This window comes from Osmerus eperlanus, chromosome 14, assembly GCF_963692335.1.
Source record: "Osmerus eperlanus chromosome 14, fOsmEpe2.1, whole genome shotgun sequence".
In the NCBI taxonomy this organism is placed as follows: Eukaryota; Metazoa; Chordata; class Actinopteri; order Osmeriformes; family Osmeridae; genus Osmerus; species Osmerus eperlanus.
The window spans coordinates 812565-829137 of record NC_085031.1 but is presented as its reverse complement, the minus strand read 5'-3'; the positions used below and the strand labels follow the sequence as shown (position 1 = coordinate 829137).

The 16573-nt window shown below is 41.2% G+C and overlaps 1 protein-coding gene across 5 annotated transcripts in view; it reads left to right on the top strand.

Moving 5' to 3' along the window:
* The window catches only part of golga2 (golgin A2), a 134400-nt gene that overhangs the window by 89846 nt on the left and 27981 nt on the right, over positions 1–16573 (top strand). The window lies entirely within an intron of this gene.

Here is a 16573-nt window from a genome sequence, read left to right as displayed (position 1 = left end):
TCACATGGAACAATTCATGCAGTGGTTCTTATGTGACAGGACAAAAAGAGAGTGCCTGTGCAAGTGCAATTTTCACTTTGTGAGCGTGTGTGTGAGCGTGTGTGTGTGTGTACAAATAAATACATGTGTTGAGCGGTATGAAATCTGTTGTCCTGAAATACTACAGTGATCAGGCGATTTACGTATGTGCGCTTACGCAGCCTCACCGACAGGAGACACTGAGTTAGCTGTTGTTTAGCCCTCGAAAATGTCTGCTCACGGTAAAAAATGAAAAACGTTGATACAGAATGTAGAGTTTTTAACAAGACATGCACTTCTAAGTATCTGATAACTGAAGTCAAAGGCAGAATTGTGTGCTTAGTTTGTGGAGAACAGGTCGCTGTGTTGAAGGATTACACATTGAATCGACACTACGGGACTAAACACGCGGACAAATACAAGAATTTGACTGATGCAGAGTGGGTGCGAGCCGCTGATGGTTTGCTAGTTAAGCTGCAGACCCTGATGATCACCTGTCAGTTATCCTTCGCATATCTGCCTCAGACATTTAACCAGACATCAATGCACTTGTTCAAGCCCAAGACAGACTGGATTTTTCTCACTGAGTAAAAAAAACTGAATTTCATACATATGTTTTAAATTCAGCGGACCATTTGTGACACGATCTCATGAAGAGGGTCCGTATTTTCTGCTAGGAACGGATTAAATTTTTTTCAGTAGAGCAAAATCTATCATGGCGGACCTTATGGGTCCTTGAGGCTTTTTTGTTCCTAGTGAGAAATAAGGCATGTACGCCTAGTTTCTGAAGAATTGACTTGTGGGCGTGGCCTGTGGCGCCTCCTAAAGTCAAATGTTGCCCATATTTGATGTGGGGGTACCCACTGGCCTGTAGTGTCAATGTGCCAAATTAGAACAATTTTGACTAGGGATTTCTTTAAATATATCGGGCGGGTTCCTCCTCAACATTGCAAACTTTTGCCAAATTTACATGATACAGACAGGTATTTCATACATGTACACAACATTTCAAGACAATTGGAGCAACGGCTGATTTTAAGTCATTTTTTGAAATTCTTCACAAATTCTGTAGAGAGAACTCCATGCTGCCCACATTATGGGTTCTTGAGACTTTTTTGTTCCCCATGAGCAACAAAGAATGCATACCAACTTTCAGACATCTTGGCCTGATGGGGTCAAAACGCCACCCTTTTGAAAGTGACAACTTTGAAGCGTGTTCTGTCAGGCCACCTGTGCTCTGGTCAGGCCCATCATGCAGAGATCCATTCTTTAAAAGCTTTGATTACAACAATAACTTTATGAAAGTCAGAATACACTTTAGTAAAGGACGTGTGTAGTTTATGTACTACTACTGCTTGCTCTGCCCACACACTTTCCCCATCCATGCTGTTTCCCTCTTTGCCAGTGCGGGTGGTGCGGTGGCCGCATGAGGTTTAGGTGTAGTCCAAAAGTTGCCTCCCACAATCAAAACATATTAACCGCAACATTGTTTTCAAACTTTCTCAAAGATGGCTTGAAAACCACAGATATTGACTCTCTTCTTGAGTAGATCTCTTTCCAGAATCTCAGTCAATCCAGAATCAAGATTAGCCTCATAGGCAATTGGTCTGGTCTAGGGCACAGCCCACGTTCAGCTCCTTGCAAGTATAGCCTGTGATAGTAAAATGGCCGACTCTCTGTTCCCATTAAACTACACAGCATGCACACTTAAGGTGACCAACAAGATTATATTAACTAACAAACAATGGCCGGGTTTCCCAGATTCGTTAAGAAGCTCTTAACGCTAAGAGCTTCTTAAGAGCGTTCTAAGAACGCTCTAGAACGCTCTTAGAACGCTCTTAAGAAGCTCTTAGCGTTAAGAGCTTCTTAACGAATCTGGGAAACCCGGCCAATAACATTACAAACATCTAACTGAACGAACACAACAACTGAAATCCCTTGCGTAGCTGTTGTTTTTTTAACATGCCGCACTGCATGCTGGGTACCCAAGAGCGCTGACGCTGATTATCTAGCTGTGCTCCGACTGCGTGATATGACGAGATGCTAGTGGTGCGCTGAGGTCTTAGAGTCTCCTGCCCGAGTTCAAGTTCTGCCCGATTAGCAAGCTATTTTTACTAATGTTTTGTTAGCAATTGAATGGTAATGCAAGCTAGCTAAAAACAATGTTAGTTAGCTTGGCTAAACTGGTTTTCATAGCAACAGAAATCAACAAATCAGATCAGTCGAACTTTATTCAGAAATGGGGGGATGGCGGGAACATTAAAGGTGTAGGTACAGTAAAAGTGAAATGGAACGCGTCTTTCTGCCTTGAAGCTGCGTGCGCATCAACAAGACCCCATCTATATGTAAAGATAACATCCAAGCTAACAATTTCGCCAAATCTGACTGCAGCATTGTATACCATATGTACCGTGTTATGGTTGTTTGAGTTAAACAACTTGCTAAATGAATTAAATGTCAAATCCAACTATAAATGTATAAAAGAGAGTTCCAATCAAATCTGAATTTGTTTTAAACCTAGAGGTTTAAAAGGTTACCTTTGCCTAAACTGACATGCACCAACTCAGTTTCAACAGCCATTTACACATTTAGTCTCTATTTGTTACTCTATTCTTAAGGCATGTTTAACTTAATGTCTGCACCTCTCTGTCACCAACTGTCTCTGCAGTGGGGGCTTCACAGGGTGTCTACAGGTATAAACAAGTTAAATGTAAGACCTTTTAATACCACTTCCAAATGAAATTAAAGACCAAACTTACGATGGAAATACAAATCAAAAGTGGAAATATACAGTCATCTTTCCAAGTAAACACTGATGTCTGTTCAATATGAACAGTATGGTAAAATGACAATAATCGGTTGAGTTTAAGAACATTGACTAAATGTGTGTAATGCGGAAGGATAACACAAAAATGTAATTGCTGTCCTAAATTATACTTATTATTACACTAGGGTGGAAATGGTGGAGCAGAAACTAACAATTCCATGAATCCCATGGAAACAAAGGCAAATGTGTGAGATGTACTGATGTGGAGCACAAATGCTCCAAGAAGCAGTACTTCTCTTGAGTGGTTTTTATTCAGATGAATAATCATTGGATTCAGGTCAAAAGTCTATCACTTGAACTAGTTTCATCACTTAAAACACAAAGTCAGCAGCTTGGCATACTGGCACATGGAAAGGATTAAACATTTAGACTTTCATCAAAGTAATGCTGGCTTGTCCTTTTTCATCAATGTCCTCAAAAAAGCAGGCTGCAGAGCTACTGTGTCTGTGGGGTGACTGTCTCTGGAGGGCTGGCAGGCAGGGGCAAGCAGGGCCTGCAGGCAGGCAGGCAGGCAGGCCAGCTGGATCAAGCTGTTCTGGGGTCAGGGCTGAAGAGAAGCTGTCCAGCTAGAGAGGGGTAGTCCAGCAAGGGGTCTGTGTGGATCTCACCATCCTCGAGTCTGTTGCATCCTCTGTTGAACTCTGTTGAGCAGGCCTCTGCATGACCCTCCAGACCTGTCAAAGTGAAGAAAGGGTCCATGTCAGTTGTGAAAAATGAAGCTTTTCCCATCTACACTTGATACAGACTTCAGTTTTGACTGTGAAATGCAGTGTCATTACTTGAACTTGAATCCAAATGTGTTGACGTCATGGAGACCCATGCAGTCACTCAAAACACAGGTTCGATTCCAGGCTCTGGCAAGAGTATTTACCTCTAAACTGGTCAATATATACACATCTGACAAAAGACCAGCTCGACCTTTGCTTGTAAACAGTGATTCTGACTGTAAGAGACCTTTAAATAGCCTGACTTACCGAAATTGGCAAAACTAGCCTGGCTAACGTAGGTCGCTTTCTCAGGGCATATGACGAATGAAACAGGCTCGCCTTGAAAAAGTCTCCCTGCCGCATAGGCTTATTACAAAGACTTTCACGCCAAAAATCACCATTATGAGCCGACAGGTCTGTGGGGAATTGCTTTTTCTCCTAAAGGCTGCTCTCCTCAACCTTTTTGATGAACAATTCGCCGAGATGCAAAATGACTCACTAATTAAAAACACAGAGGAAAAAAGCTAGAGCTACAGTAGCTACTTTTCGAGTTTGGTTTTCCGTCACTTCAGAATCACGATCTATAAGGTCTAAAAGTGCTAAACCTTCACCATAATTCAAGAGTAGTGTACTTTCACAAACCCAATCATTAATTCTAGCTTAAAATGTGTAAAACCAGGACTTACCGAAAGTGGCTGCCTCCAACACGGCTTTCACGGGAGACGACTTTCACGGGACACGGGAAACAACAATGGCCGCCGAAAAATAATTTGTATTCGTAACAGCGAGCTGCGATTGGAAGCGAAATGAAACAGGGGCTAAAAAACGAGGGTGGGGGCTTGGTCAGCACACATTTTCAAGAAAGCATGCGTGTGTCAAGGGGCTCTGGCCCCTTGTGTGTGAGAGAATGTGGAGCACGCGCGCACAGGAGCAAAGGGAGAGAGGATTTGGGGAAACAGCCCTAGAAATTAGCCAAGCATGCATGTTTCAAATATTCACTAAAAATCGAGTTTTCATGTTACAGTCAACTTTTTCTCAGATTTGTGTACTCAACATTCTCAAGAGTCTTCATATGAACTAGTGATTGAATCAGAGTATCAGTTTTTGGCCGGCGGATGTGTAAAGCATTATTTTAGCATTAGCAATAAATTCAATTTGCTTTATATCAATCATTTTTAGAGGTATGAAGTTGCCTTTGCACATGGTAACATGTTGTAGTGTCTTCCACGTGACATACCAAGTTTGGTGTTGATATCTCAAAGATTTGCTGAGATTTGACCAAACGTCCTGTTTGGTTGCTTTGTTGCAGATTTTGATTGGCTCTACCGGACAAACGGTTTTGAAAATCAGAAATCCCTACGATAACTTTTGTGAGGCTCAGTCTGGATATCATCTATGGCAATTTTGAAGAAAATTCGACCAAAAATGTAGGAGGAGTAGGGAAAAAACGCGTTTCCTTAATCTTTATTGTACAGACAAATCCAATATGGTGGCCGTTATAGCTTCTTGAGGCTTTTTTATTCCTCATGAGAAATAAGGCATATGTAATGAATTTCTGAATTTTGGGACTTATGGCCTGCAAATGGCATCAATTTGAAAATTGACATATTGGGGCGTGGCCTGTAGCGCCACCTATTGTCTCACATGGCCCATGTTTGGTATGGTAGTTACTAATGGTCTGCAGTTTCAACATGCCAAATTTCACAACTTTTTACGGTACTGGTCTAGGGGCTGCCATTGACTCCCATGGGTAAAAAATAATAATACCACCAATAACAATAGGGTTCTCCTACCGGAGGAACCCTAAATATAGCTGCAGGCAGCAATGGCGGGTTCCTCCTCAGCATTGCAAACCATTACAAAATTGACATGACACAGACATGTATTTCATACATGTACACAACATTTCAAGACAATTGGATGAATGGCTGATTTGAAGTCATTTTTTGAAATTCTTCACAAATTGTCACTGTAGAGAAATATCCATGCTGCCGACATTATGGGTTCTTGAGACTTATTTGTTCCCCATTGGCAATAAGGCATGCGTACCAACTTTTAGACATGTTGGACTGACAGGGTTAAAATGCCACCCTTTTGAAAGTGACAACTTTGAAGCGTGTTGTGTCAGGCCACCTGTGCTCTGGTCAGGCCCATCATGCAGAGATCCATTCTTTAAAAGCTTTGATTACAACAATAACTTCATGAAAGTGAGGATACACTTCACTAAAGGAAGTGTGTAGGTTATGTACTACTACTGCTTGCTCTGCCCACACACTTTCCCCATCCATGCGGTTTCCCTCTATCCCAGCGCAGGTCATGCCAAGGCATAAATGCGGCAGCCGTATGAGTATTAGAAGTAGCCCAAAAAACATACCATACACAGTCACACTGTTTTCAAAACTGAAACTGGTTAGAAGACCATGGCTATTAGAACTCTACCTGAATTGAGCTCTCTCTAGAGTCTCAGTCAAACAACTGTCAAGAGTCATGTAGGGAACTGGACCAAGGTATAGCTAATGTCCAGCTGTTAGCAAGTGTACCTTGTGATGGTACAGCAGCTTAACAATACTTTGTCATGGTCAGACTCTCTGATCCCATTAAACTACACAACATGCACAATCAGGGTGACCAACAGTATTATCTTAAGTAAAAAACAATAACATTACACACATTTAAGTGAACGAACACAACAACTGAAATCCCTTGCACAGCTGTTGTAACCAAACTATTTTCCACAGCTATTTGCGTTTTGGTGTGCACTGCATGCTGGGTACCCAAGGGCGCTGACGCTACAATATTTATTATCTAGCTGTCTTCCGGCTGTGTAATATGACGAGATGCTAGCGATGCAAACATGAAAGCTTGTCTCGGGGGGTCATGCATGTGATCTCACTACAAGCTTTTGATTACACGTGAGGACTGTTAGCAAAGTATTTCTATTCGTGTTTTGTTAGTGATTGAATGGTAATGTCAGCTAGCTAAAAACAATGTTAGTTAGCTTGGCTAAAATGGTTTTCATAGCAACAGATATCAACAAATCAGATCAATCTAACTTTATTCAGAAGGGGGGGGGGGTGGGAACATATAAACTAGAGGTGAAATGGTAGGCATTGTTCTGCCTTGAAGCTGCGTGCGCATCCTCATTGTTTGTAACCACCAACCCATCTATATGTAAAGATAACATCCAAGCTAGCAATTTCGCCAAATTTGACTGCAGATTTTTTACACCATATGTACTTCGTTATGGTTTTTGAGTCAAACAACTTGCTAAATGATTAAATGTCTGTTAAATGTCAAATCCAACTTTAAATGTATAAAAGAGAGAATTAAACCTAGAGGTTGAAAAGGCTACGTTTGTCTAAACTGACATGCACAAACTCAGAGCACTGAGTTTCAACATCCATGTACACATTTTGTCTCTATTTTTTACTCTACTCTTTAACGCATGACTATGTTTAACTTAATGTCAGCACCTCTCTGTCATCAATTGTCTCTGGAGTGGGGGATGGGGGCTTCTTATCCAACAAATTACATCCCTGAACTTTTAAAACATATCAATGGCCTACTACAATTGTAAACATCCTTTGGCCTTCCCATGCTGGGAAGAAAACTACAGTTTTTCTTTGATTAAACGTTGACCTTGAATAAACGCTGCACCAAAAATGAACATTGTGTAATAAATGGCACCTTCGATTAAACGCCTCCCCCAAAAAATCAGAAAACGGTTATTTAATTGGTTAAATTAAAACACAGTATTTATTACACAAGTAATTTACAAGTGTAGCATACTATTATCCCATGAAACACTGGCAGGCGCAAGTGTCTTTCTTGCTACAGATTTATTTGAAGCTTTTTCTCCAAATCCACCGTTAAAACTAAACTCACGCTGTAATGAGAAAATAAAGACCACATTAGCTTAATATGAACATGCAATGACATGCGCAGCATGTAAATAACATTCACCAAAGTCAAATACAGACACAAAACAACATACTTTGTTGGCTGCATGCTGTAGCCTACACAAGGGAATAGAGGTTTCCTTAGATTGCTAACAACCTCTATAACAACCTTAAACTTATCACTTAGAGTGAATGTGCATAAAGCTCCAGGACCTGACAACATCCCTGGCTGTGTTCTCAAGGCCTGTGCTCCTGAACTGGCAGAGGTGTTCACTGACATCTTTAACCTCTCCCTGTCGCAGTCTGTCGTCCCCAATAGGTTCAAGGGGGCCACCATCATCCCAGTCTCTAAGAAACCATCAGTGAACTGTCTCAATGATTACCGCCCTGTTGCCCTGTTGTGATGAAATGCTTTGAGACGTTAGTCAAAGACCACATTACATCCTGCCTGTCACCTGCATTAGACCCACTCCAGTTTGCAAATAGGCCGAACAGGTCTACAGATGATGTTGTAGCTTTGGCCTTGAACACTGCTCTCTTTCACTTGGATCAGAACAACATATACGTGCGGATGCTCTTCATCGACTTCAGCTCCGTTTTCAACACCATAGTACCATCAAGGCTCATCATAAAACTACAGGACCGGAACATCAGTCCTTCCATGTGCAGCTGGACAGGACACAGGCAGTACGGCTAGGTAACATCACCCCACCAGTCTAACACTCAGCACTTGTGCCCCACAGAGTTGTGTGTTAAGCCCACTGTTGTACTCTCTGTTCACCTATGGTGTGCAGCCACAAACAGCTCCAACACTATCATTATGTTTGCTGATGACACCACCATTATCGGCTGCATCAAGAATGGTGATGAGTCTGCCTACAGAGCAGAGGTGGCAACAATGACATCCTGGTGTCAGCATAACAGCCTGTTGCTTAATGTAGCAAAAACCAAGGAGTTGATAGTGGACTACAGGCGGCTGCAGGGAGAACATGCACCCATTCACATCGAGGGCACAGCTGTGGAGAGTCAAAAGTTTCAGATTTTTTGGTATCAACATCAGTGAGGATCTGAGCTGGACCACCATATTGGTGTGGTTACAAGGACAGCGAAACAGAGGCTCTTTTTTCAGCGGCGACTGTGGAAATTTGGCATGGACTGCACTATACTGACCAATTTTTACCGGTGCACCATTGAGAGCATACTGACTGGTGGCATTACAACATGGTTTGGCAACAGCACTGCCCAGGACAGGAAGACACTACAAAGAGTGGTCAAATCTGCACAGCGTATTACAAGGACTGCATTACCATCCATTCAGGACCTTTACAGCCAGCGGTGCAGGAGAAAGGCCAAGTGGATCATTTCTGACCCTAGTCATCCCTGCCACAGTCTTTTCTCCCTCCTGCCTTCTGGAAGGCGATACAAGAGTATAAGGTCCTGTACCAGCAGATACAGGGATAGTTTTCTCACACATGCCATCAGGATGCTGAACTGTCCTTGAAATATCTTTTTGCACTACAATTTTTCTTATTTTTTCTACCCTTTTTCCCCATTCTTTAGTATTGAATTTTTTTATTCTGCAAGTTGAACGGACATTGAGCACAAAGAATTTCATTACTTATAAATGCTGTTTATGAGTATATGATAATAAACTTGAACTTGAAACTTCAGAGCTTTAAATTGTCTGTGCTTCGCTTGCTGTTAGGTTGTCGACTCTCTCACTCATGAGCGTCCCAAAAGGCCTTCAAAATAAAGTCACGTAATAATTCTGAATACAATTATATAATTCTAAATTAAGACATTGCTTGAAAAAAAATTATACATTATTATAATGCAATTGCGACAATTGCATTCAGGCCTATAGATAGTTACACATATTGTATACAATATGGCGAGGTAGCTGACTTAACCATTCCGGAATGTGCTTTTCATCAACACCAAGTTTGCGTGCTATAGATCTGTTGCTGGTGGTGAGTGCTTTCTGCACAGGTTTCTGTTTGAAAGCTAAAGTGTAAGAATGTTACAGCATGCTGCGTCAGATTTGTACACAAAGTAGAGACACGCGCGGCATACATTTTACACTGGGCTTTTGTTTGACTTCCTTGTCTATTCTGTGTTTGTCTATGGCTGCACTGCAGCTACAATTCACTGAATCTCTCTTACCAATTAAACGTTGCCCTTGAATGAACGCCACCCTCGAATAAACGCTGCACCACTAACTGCTCTATTAAAAGGGTTCACTATGAAGCAAACCATTCTAACAAAATAATAACAACATTTACAATGATTTCAACAAGAAGTCTCTCTGACTTGACAACTCTCTAAACAAGCAACTTTCCAAAGCAATCTCTGAAACAGCTGACCAGTGTGGTAATTTTATGTTGACAACTAAACCGCTGATTGGAAGTGCGCGGCTGATTGCCAATCACGAGATAGGGAGACTGATAGCCAACCGCCAACAAACGCTGACTAGACCATACCTGCATGCAGCGAATAGAAAGAAAGAGGGGAGAAAAGAAAAAACACACAACCACAACTATACAGACTGAATTAGGACATTTTAAACATGGGTCCGTAACAAAGACGTTGTTAAAAATGCTCATTCACATTCATTTTTCTCAATTAATCTTATCACTTAAACACACTGGTTTAGCATTTTTTCCCACAAGGAAGTCTAACCTCAACAGTGGATCCTTGGTCCCTGGATCTCTTGCTGGAACATGGCATCTAAAAAACACATAGAAAAACCATCAAAAACTATGAAATGTAACATACCACACTACTGCTTAACAATTTCATAGTCTTACATTATCATAACTTCATACTCAACAGTTCTAGTATACAGACCTTTAAGAAAATATTGAAAGGGTTAGGATTCTCAAAACACCAATCTCTGTACTTAAAAAAAATATTTAGACATCCATTATTTACCTTTATTCAATTTACACTGTCTACATTCAAATTTAAGTCTGTAAAATGTAAACATAGAGAAACGGACTCGACTATAAATACAAATTAAGACCAATTGAGAACAATTTATCTTGCAAATGGTTTTTACTTTAAATTCATGTTTCACCAAAAGAATCATCACAGTTTAACACAAATAACCAAACCTTACTGTTAAAATACTGCCAAGCCACTGACTCACATTAGAAAATTAAAACAAATAAACATAGCCTAGAAGATGTACCTGTAGGTCAATTACATAATCAAGAGCATGGAGTAGGAATGGATGGATGACAAAATACCCCGCCGAGCCCAATCCATTAAATATTTCCTACCCATAAGTTAATTTCCTGAAATGCAATAATTCACCAACATTTTGACAATTTCATGCTCCAAACTTTGTGGGAACAGTTTGGAGATGGCCCCTTCCTGTTCTAACATGACTGTGCAACAGTGCACAAAGCAAGGCCCATAAACACATGGATGAGCGAGATTGGTGTGGACGAACTTGAGTGGCCTGCACACAGTCCTGACCTCAACCCAATACAACACCTTTGGGATGAATTAGAGCAGGGACTGCGAGCCAAACCTTCTTGTTCCACATCAATGTTGGACCTCACAAATGCACTTCTGGAAGAATGGTAAAACATTTCCATAAACCTCTTAAACCTTGTGGAAAGCCTTCCTAGACGAGTTGAAACTATTATAGCTACAAAGGGTGGTCCGACATCATATCCTATGGTTTAAGAATGAGATGTCACTCACGTTCATGAGCGTGTAAAGGCAACCGAGCGAATACTTTGGCAATTTAGTGTATAAAATTGATACAAATATAAAATGTTATCAAGAGATGGGAAATCGTGCAGCATAGTACAACATGCCGATTACAAACGTATTGTAGCTCTATAGGCTTTCAATGGAACTCCTAAACCATCAAACCATGAACCCAAACAAAGCTAGCAAGCAAAACAACCATGGTACCATTGCTACTTGTTTAATGCTAGGTAGCTCTATCTGTGCAGCAAACTAGGCTACCTAGCTACAGTTTGGAAAAGAATAACTTACGATGTGAAGACCGTAGAAATAGAACAACCCAACCGCATAGTTACGCACAGTATACAAATTTCAAACGCGTCTCACAGAAGCAAGTATAATGTTAAAGATTGTACGGCTTGCTAGCCTGTAATACTGCCTGTACAAAGAGAAATCCTTAGCTCAGCTAGCCTAGATAGATTAGCTGCTATCCTGTTTACAACAGTATAAAAGTCTTCAAGTTATCATACGAATACAAACGCTAAAATACATGTTTTGTACTGCCGTTGTAGGCTCTTATTACTCACTGTCAAATGTAACAATGAAAATCTCTGAGGGCTGCAGGAGTCTCGTCAGTCGTTGTCTTCAAGTCTTCTCCAACTATAAAATGGCCTTCTTCTTGTGCGTCGTACCAAGCTCGCGCGTGTGTCAAGGGGCTCTGGCCCCTTGTGTGTGTGTGAGAATGTGGAGCACGCGCGCACAGGAGCAAAGGGAGAGAGGATTTGGGGAAACAGCCCTAGAAATTAGCCAAGCATGCATGTTTCAAATATTCACTAAAAATCGAGTTTTCATGTTACAGTCAACTTTTTCTCAGATTTGTGTACTCAACATTCTCAAGAGTCTTCATATGAACTAGTGATTGAATCAGAGTATCAGTTTTTGGCCGGCGGATGTGTAAAGCATTATTTTAGCATTAGCAATAAATTCAATTTGCTTTATATCAATCATTTTTAGAGGTATGAAGTTGCCTTTGCACATGGTAACATGTTGTAGTGTCTTCCACGTGACATACCAAGTTTGGTGTTGATATCTCAAAGATTTGCTGAGATTTGACCAAACGTCCTGTTTGGTTGCTTTGTTGCAGATTTTGATTGGCTCTACCGGACAAACGGTTTTGAAAATCAGAAATCCCTACGATAACTTTTGTGAGGCTCAGTCTGGATATCATCTATGGCAATTTTGAAGAAAATTCGACCAAAAATGTAGGAGGAGTAGGGAAAAAACGCGTGAATGGCATCAATTTGAAAATTGACATATTGGGGCGTGGCCTGTAGCGCCACCTATTGTCTCACATGGCCCATGTTTGGTATGGTAGTTACTAATGGTCTGCAGTTTCAACATGCCAAATTTCACAACTTTTTACGGTACTGGTCTAGGGGCTGCCATTGACTCCCATGGGTAAAAAATAATAATACCACCAATAACAATAGGGTTCTCCTACCGGAGGAACCCTAAATATAGCTGCAGGCAGCAATGGCGGGTTCCTCCTCAGCATTGCAAACCATTACAAAATTGACATGACACAGACATGTATTTCATACATGTACACAACATTTCAATACAATTGGATCAATGGCTGATTTGAAGTCATTTTTTGAAATTCTTCACAAATTGTCACTGTAGAGAAATATCCATGCTGCCGACATTATGGGTTCTTGAGACTTCTTTGTTCCCCATTGGCAATAAGGCATGCGTACCAACTTTTAGACATTTTGGACTGACAGGGTTAAAATGCCACCCTTTTGAAAGTGACAACTTTGAAGCGTGTTCTGTCAGGCCACCTGTGCTCTGGTCAGGCCCATCATGCAGAGATCCATTCTTTAAAAGCTTTGATTACAACAATAACTTTATGAAAGTCAGAATACACTTTAGTAAAGGACGTGTGTAGTTTATGTACTACTACTGCTTGCTCTGCCCACACACTTTCCCCATCCATGCCGTTTCCCTCTTTGCCAGTGCGGGTGGTGCGGTGGCCGCATGAGGTTTAGGTGTAGTCCAAAAGTTGCCTCCCACAATCAAAACATATTAACCGCAACATTGTTTTCAAACTTTCTCAAAGATGGCTTGAAAACCACAAATATTGACTCTCTTCTTGAGTAGATCTCTTTCCAGAATCTCAGTCAATCCAGAATCAAGATTAGCCTCATAGGCAATTGGTCTGGTCTAGGGCACAGCCCACGTTCAGCTCCTTGCAAGTATAGCCTGTGATAGTAAAATGGCCGACTCTCTGTTCCCATTAAACTACACAGCATGCACACTCAAGGTGACCAACAAGATTATATTAACTAACAAACAATGGCTGGTACCCAAGAGCGCTGACGCTGATTATCTAGCTGTGCTCCGACTGCGTGATATGACGAGATGCTAGTGGTGCGCTGAGGTCTCAGAGTCTCCTGCCCGAGTTCAAGTTCTGCCCGATTAGCAAGCTATTTTTACTAATGTTTTGTTAGCAATTGAATGGTAATGCAAGCTAGCTAAAAACAATGTTAGTTAGCTTGGCTAAACTGGTTTTCATAGCAACAGAAATCAACAAATCAGATCAGTCGAACTTTATTCAGAAATGGGGGGATGGCGGGAACATTAAAGGTGTAGGTACAGTAAAAGTGAAATGGAACGCGTCTTTCTGCCTTGAAGCTGCGTGCGCATCAACAAGACCCCATCTATATGTAAAGATAACATCCAAGCTAACAATTTCGCCAAATCTGACTGCAGCATTGTATACCATATGTACCGTGTTATGGTTGTTTGAGTTAAACAACTTGCTAAATGAATTAAATGTCAAATCCAACTATAAATGTATAAAAGAGAGTTCCAATCAAATCTGAATTTGTTTTAAACCTAGAGGTTTAAAAGGTTACCTTTGCCTAAACTGACATGCACCAACTCAGTTTCAACAGCCATTTACACATTTAGTCTCTATTTGTTACTCTATTCTTAAGGCATGTTTAACTTAATGTCTGCACCTCTCTGTCACCAACTGTCTCTGCAGTGGGGGCTTCACAGGGTGTCTACAGGTATAAACAAGTTAAATGTAAGACCTTTTAATACCACTTCCAAATGAAATTAAAGACCAAACTTACGATGGAAATACAAATCAAAAGTGGAAATATACAGTCATCTTTCCAAGTAAACACTGATGTCTGTTCAATATGAACAGTATGGTAAAATGACAATAATCGGTTGAGTTTAAGAACATTGACTAAATGTGTGTAATGCGGAAGGATAACACAAAAATGTAATTGCTGTCCTAAATTAGACTTATTATTACACTAGGGTGGAAATGGTGGAGCAGAAACTAACAATTCCATGAATCCCATGGAAACAAAGGCAAATGTGTGAGATGTACTGATGTGGAGCACAAATGCTCCAAGAAGCAGTACTTCTCTTGAGTGGTTTTTATTCAGATGAATAATCATTGGATTCAGGTCAAAAGTCTATCACTTGAACTAGTTTCATCACTTAAGACACAAAGTCAGCAGCTTGGCATACTGGCACATGGAAAGGATTAAACATTTAGACTTTCATCAAAGTAATGCTGGCTTGTCCTTTTTCATCAATGTCCTCAAAAAAGCAGGCTGCAGAGCTACTGTGTCTGTGGGGTGACTGTCTCTGGAGGGCTGGCAGGCAGGGGCAAGCAGGGCCTGCAGGCAGGCAGGCAGGCAGGCCAGCTGGATCAAGCTGTTCTGGGGTCAGGGCTGAAGAGAAGCTGTCCAGCTAGAGAGGGGTAGTCCAGCAAGGGGTCTGTGTGGATCTCACCATCCTCGAGTCTGTTGCATCCTCTGTTGAACTCTGTTGAGCAGGCCTCTGCATGACCCTCCAGACCTGTCAAAGTGAAGAAAGGGTCCATGTCAGTTGTGAAAAATGAAGCTTTTCCCATCTACACTTGATACAGACTTCAGTTTTGACTGTGAAATGCAGTGTCATTACTTGAACTTGAATCCAAATGTGTTGACGTCATGGAGACCCATGCAGTCACTCAAAACACAGGTTCGATTCCAGGCTCTGGCAAGAGTATTTACCTCTAAACTGGTCAATATATACACATCTGACAAAAGACCAGCTCGACCTTTGCTTGTAAACAGTGACTCTGACTGTAAGAGACCTTTAAATAGCCTGACTTACCGAAATTGTCAAAACTAGCCTGGCTAACGTAGGTCGCTTTCTCAGGGCATATGACGAATGAAACAGGCTCGCCTTGAAAAAGTCTCCCTGCCGCATAGGCTTATTACAAAGACTTTCACGCCAAAAATCACCATTATGAGCCGACAGGTCTGTGGGGAATTGCTTTTTCTCCTAAAGGCTGCTCTCCTCGACCTTTTTGATGAACAATTCGCCGAGATGCAAAATGACTCACTAATTAAAAACACAGAGGAAAAAAGCTAGAGCTACAGTAGCTACTTTTCGAGTTTGGTTTTCCGTCACTTCAGAATCACGATCTATAAGGTCTAAAAGTGCTAAACCTTCACCATAATTCAAGAGTAGTGTACTTTCACAAACCCAATCATTAATTCTAGCTTAAAATGTGTAAAACCAGGACTTACCGAAAGTGGCTGCCTCCAACACGGCTTTCACGGGAGACGACTTTCACGGGACACGGGAAACAACAATGGCCGCCGAAAAATAATTTGTATTCGTAACAGCGAGCTGCGATTGGAAGCGAAATGAAACAGGGGCTAAAAAACGAGGGTGGGGGCTTGGTCAGCACACATTTTCAAGAAAGCATGCGTGTGTCAAGGGGCTCTGGCCCCTTGTGTGTGAGAGAATGTGGAGCACGCGCGCACAGGAGCAAAGGGAGAGAGGATTTGGGGAAACAGCCCTAGAAATTAGCCAAGCATGCATGTTTCAAATATTCACTAAAAATCGAGTTTTCATGTTACAGTCAACTTTTTCTCAGATTTGTGTACTCAACATTCTCAAGAGTCTTCATATGAACTAGTGATTGAATCAGAGTATCAGTTTTTGGCCGGCGGATGTGTAAAGCATTATTTTAGCATTAGCAATAAATTCAATTTGCTTTATATCAATCATTTTTAGAGGTATGAAGTTGCCTTTGCACATGGTAACATGTTGTAGTGTCTTCCACGTGACATACCAAGTTTGGTGTTGATATCTCAAAGATTTGCTGAGATTTGACCAAACGTCCTGTTTGGTTGCTTTGTTGCAGATTTTGATTGGCTCTACCGGACAAACGGTTTTGAAAATCAGAAATCCCTACGATAACTTTTGTGAGGCTCAGTCTGGATATCATCTATGGCAATTTTGAAGAAAATTCGACCAAAAATGTAGGAGGAGTAGGGAAAAAACGCGTTTCCTTAATCTTTATTGTACAGACAAATCCAATATGGTGGCCGTTATAGCTTCTT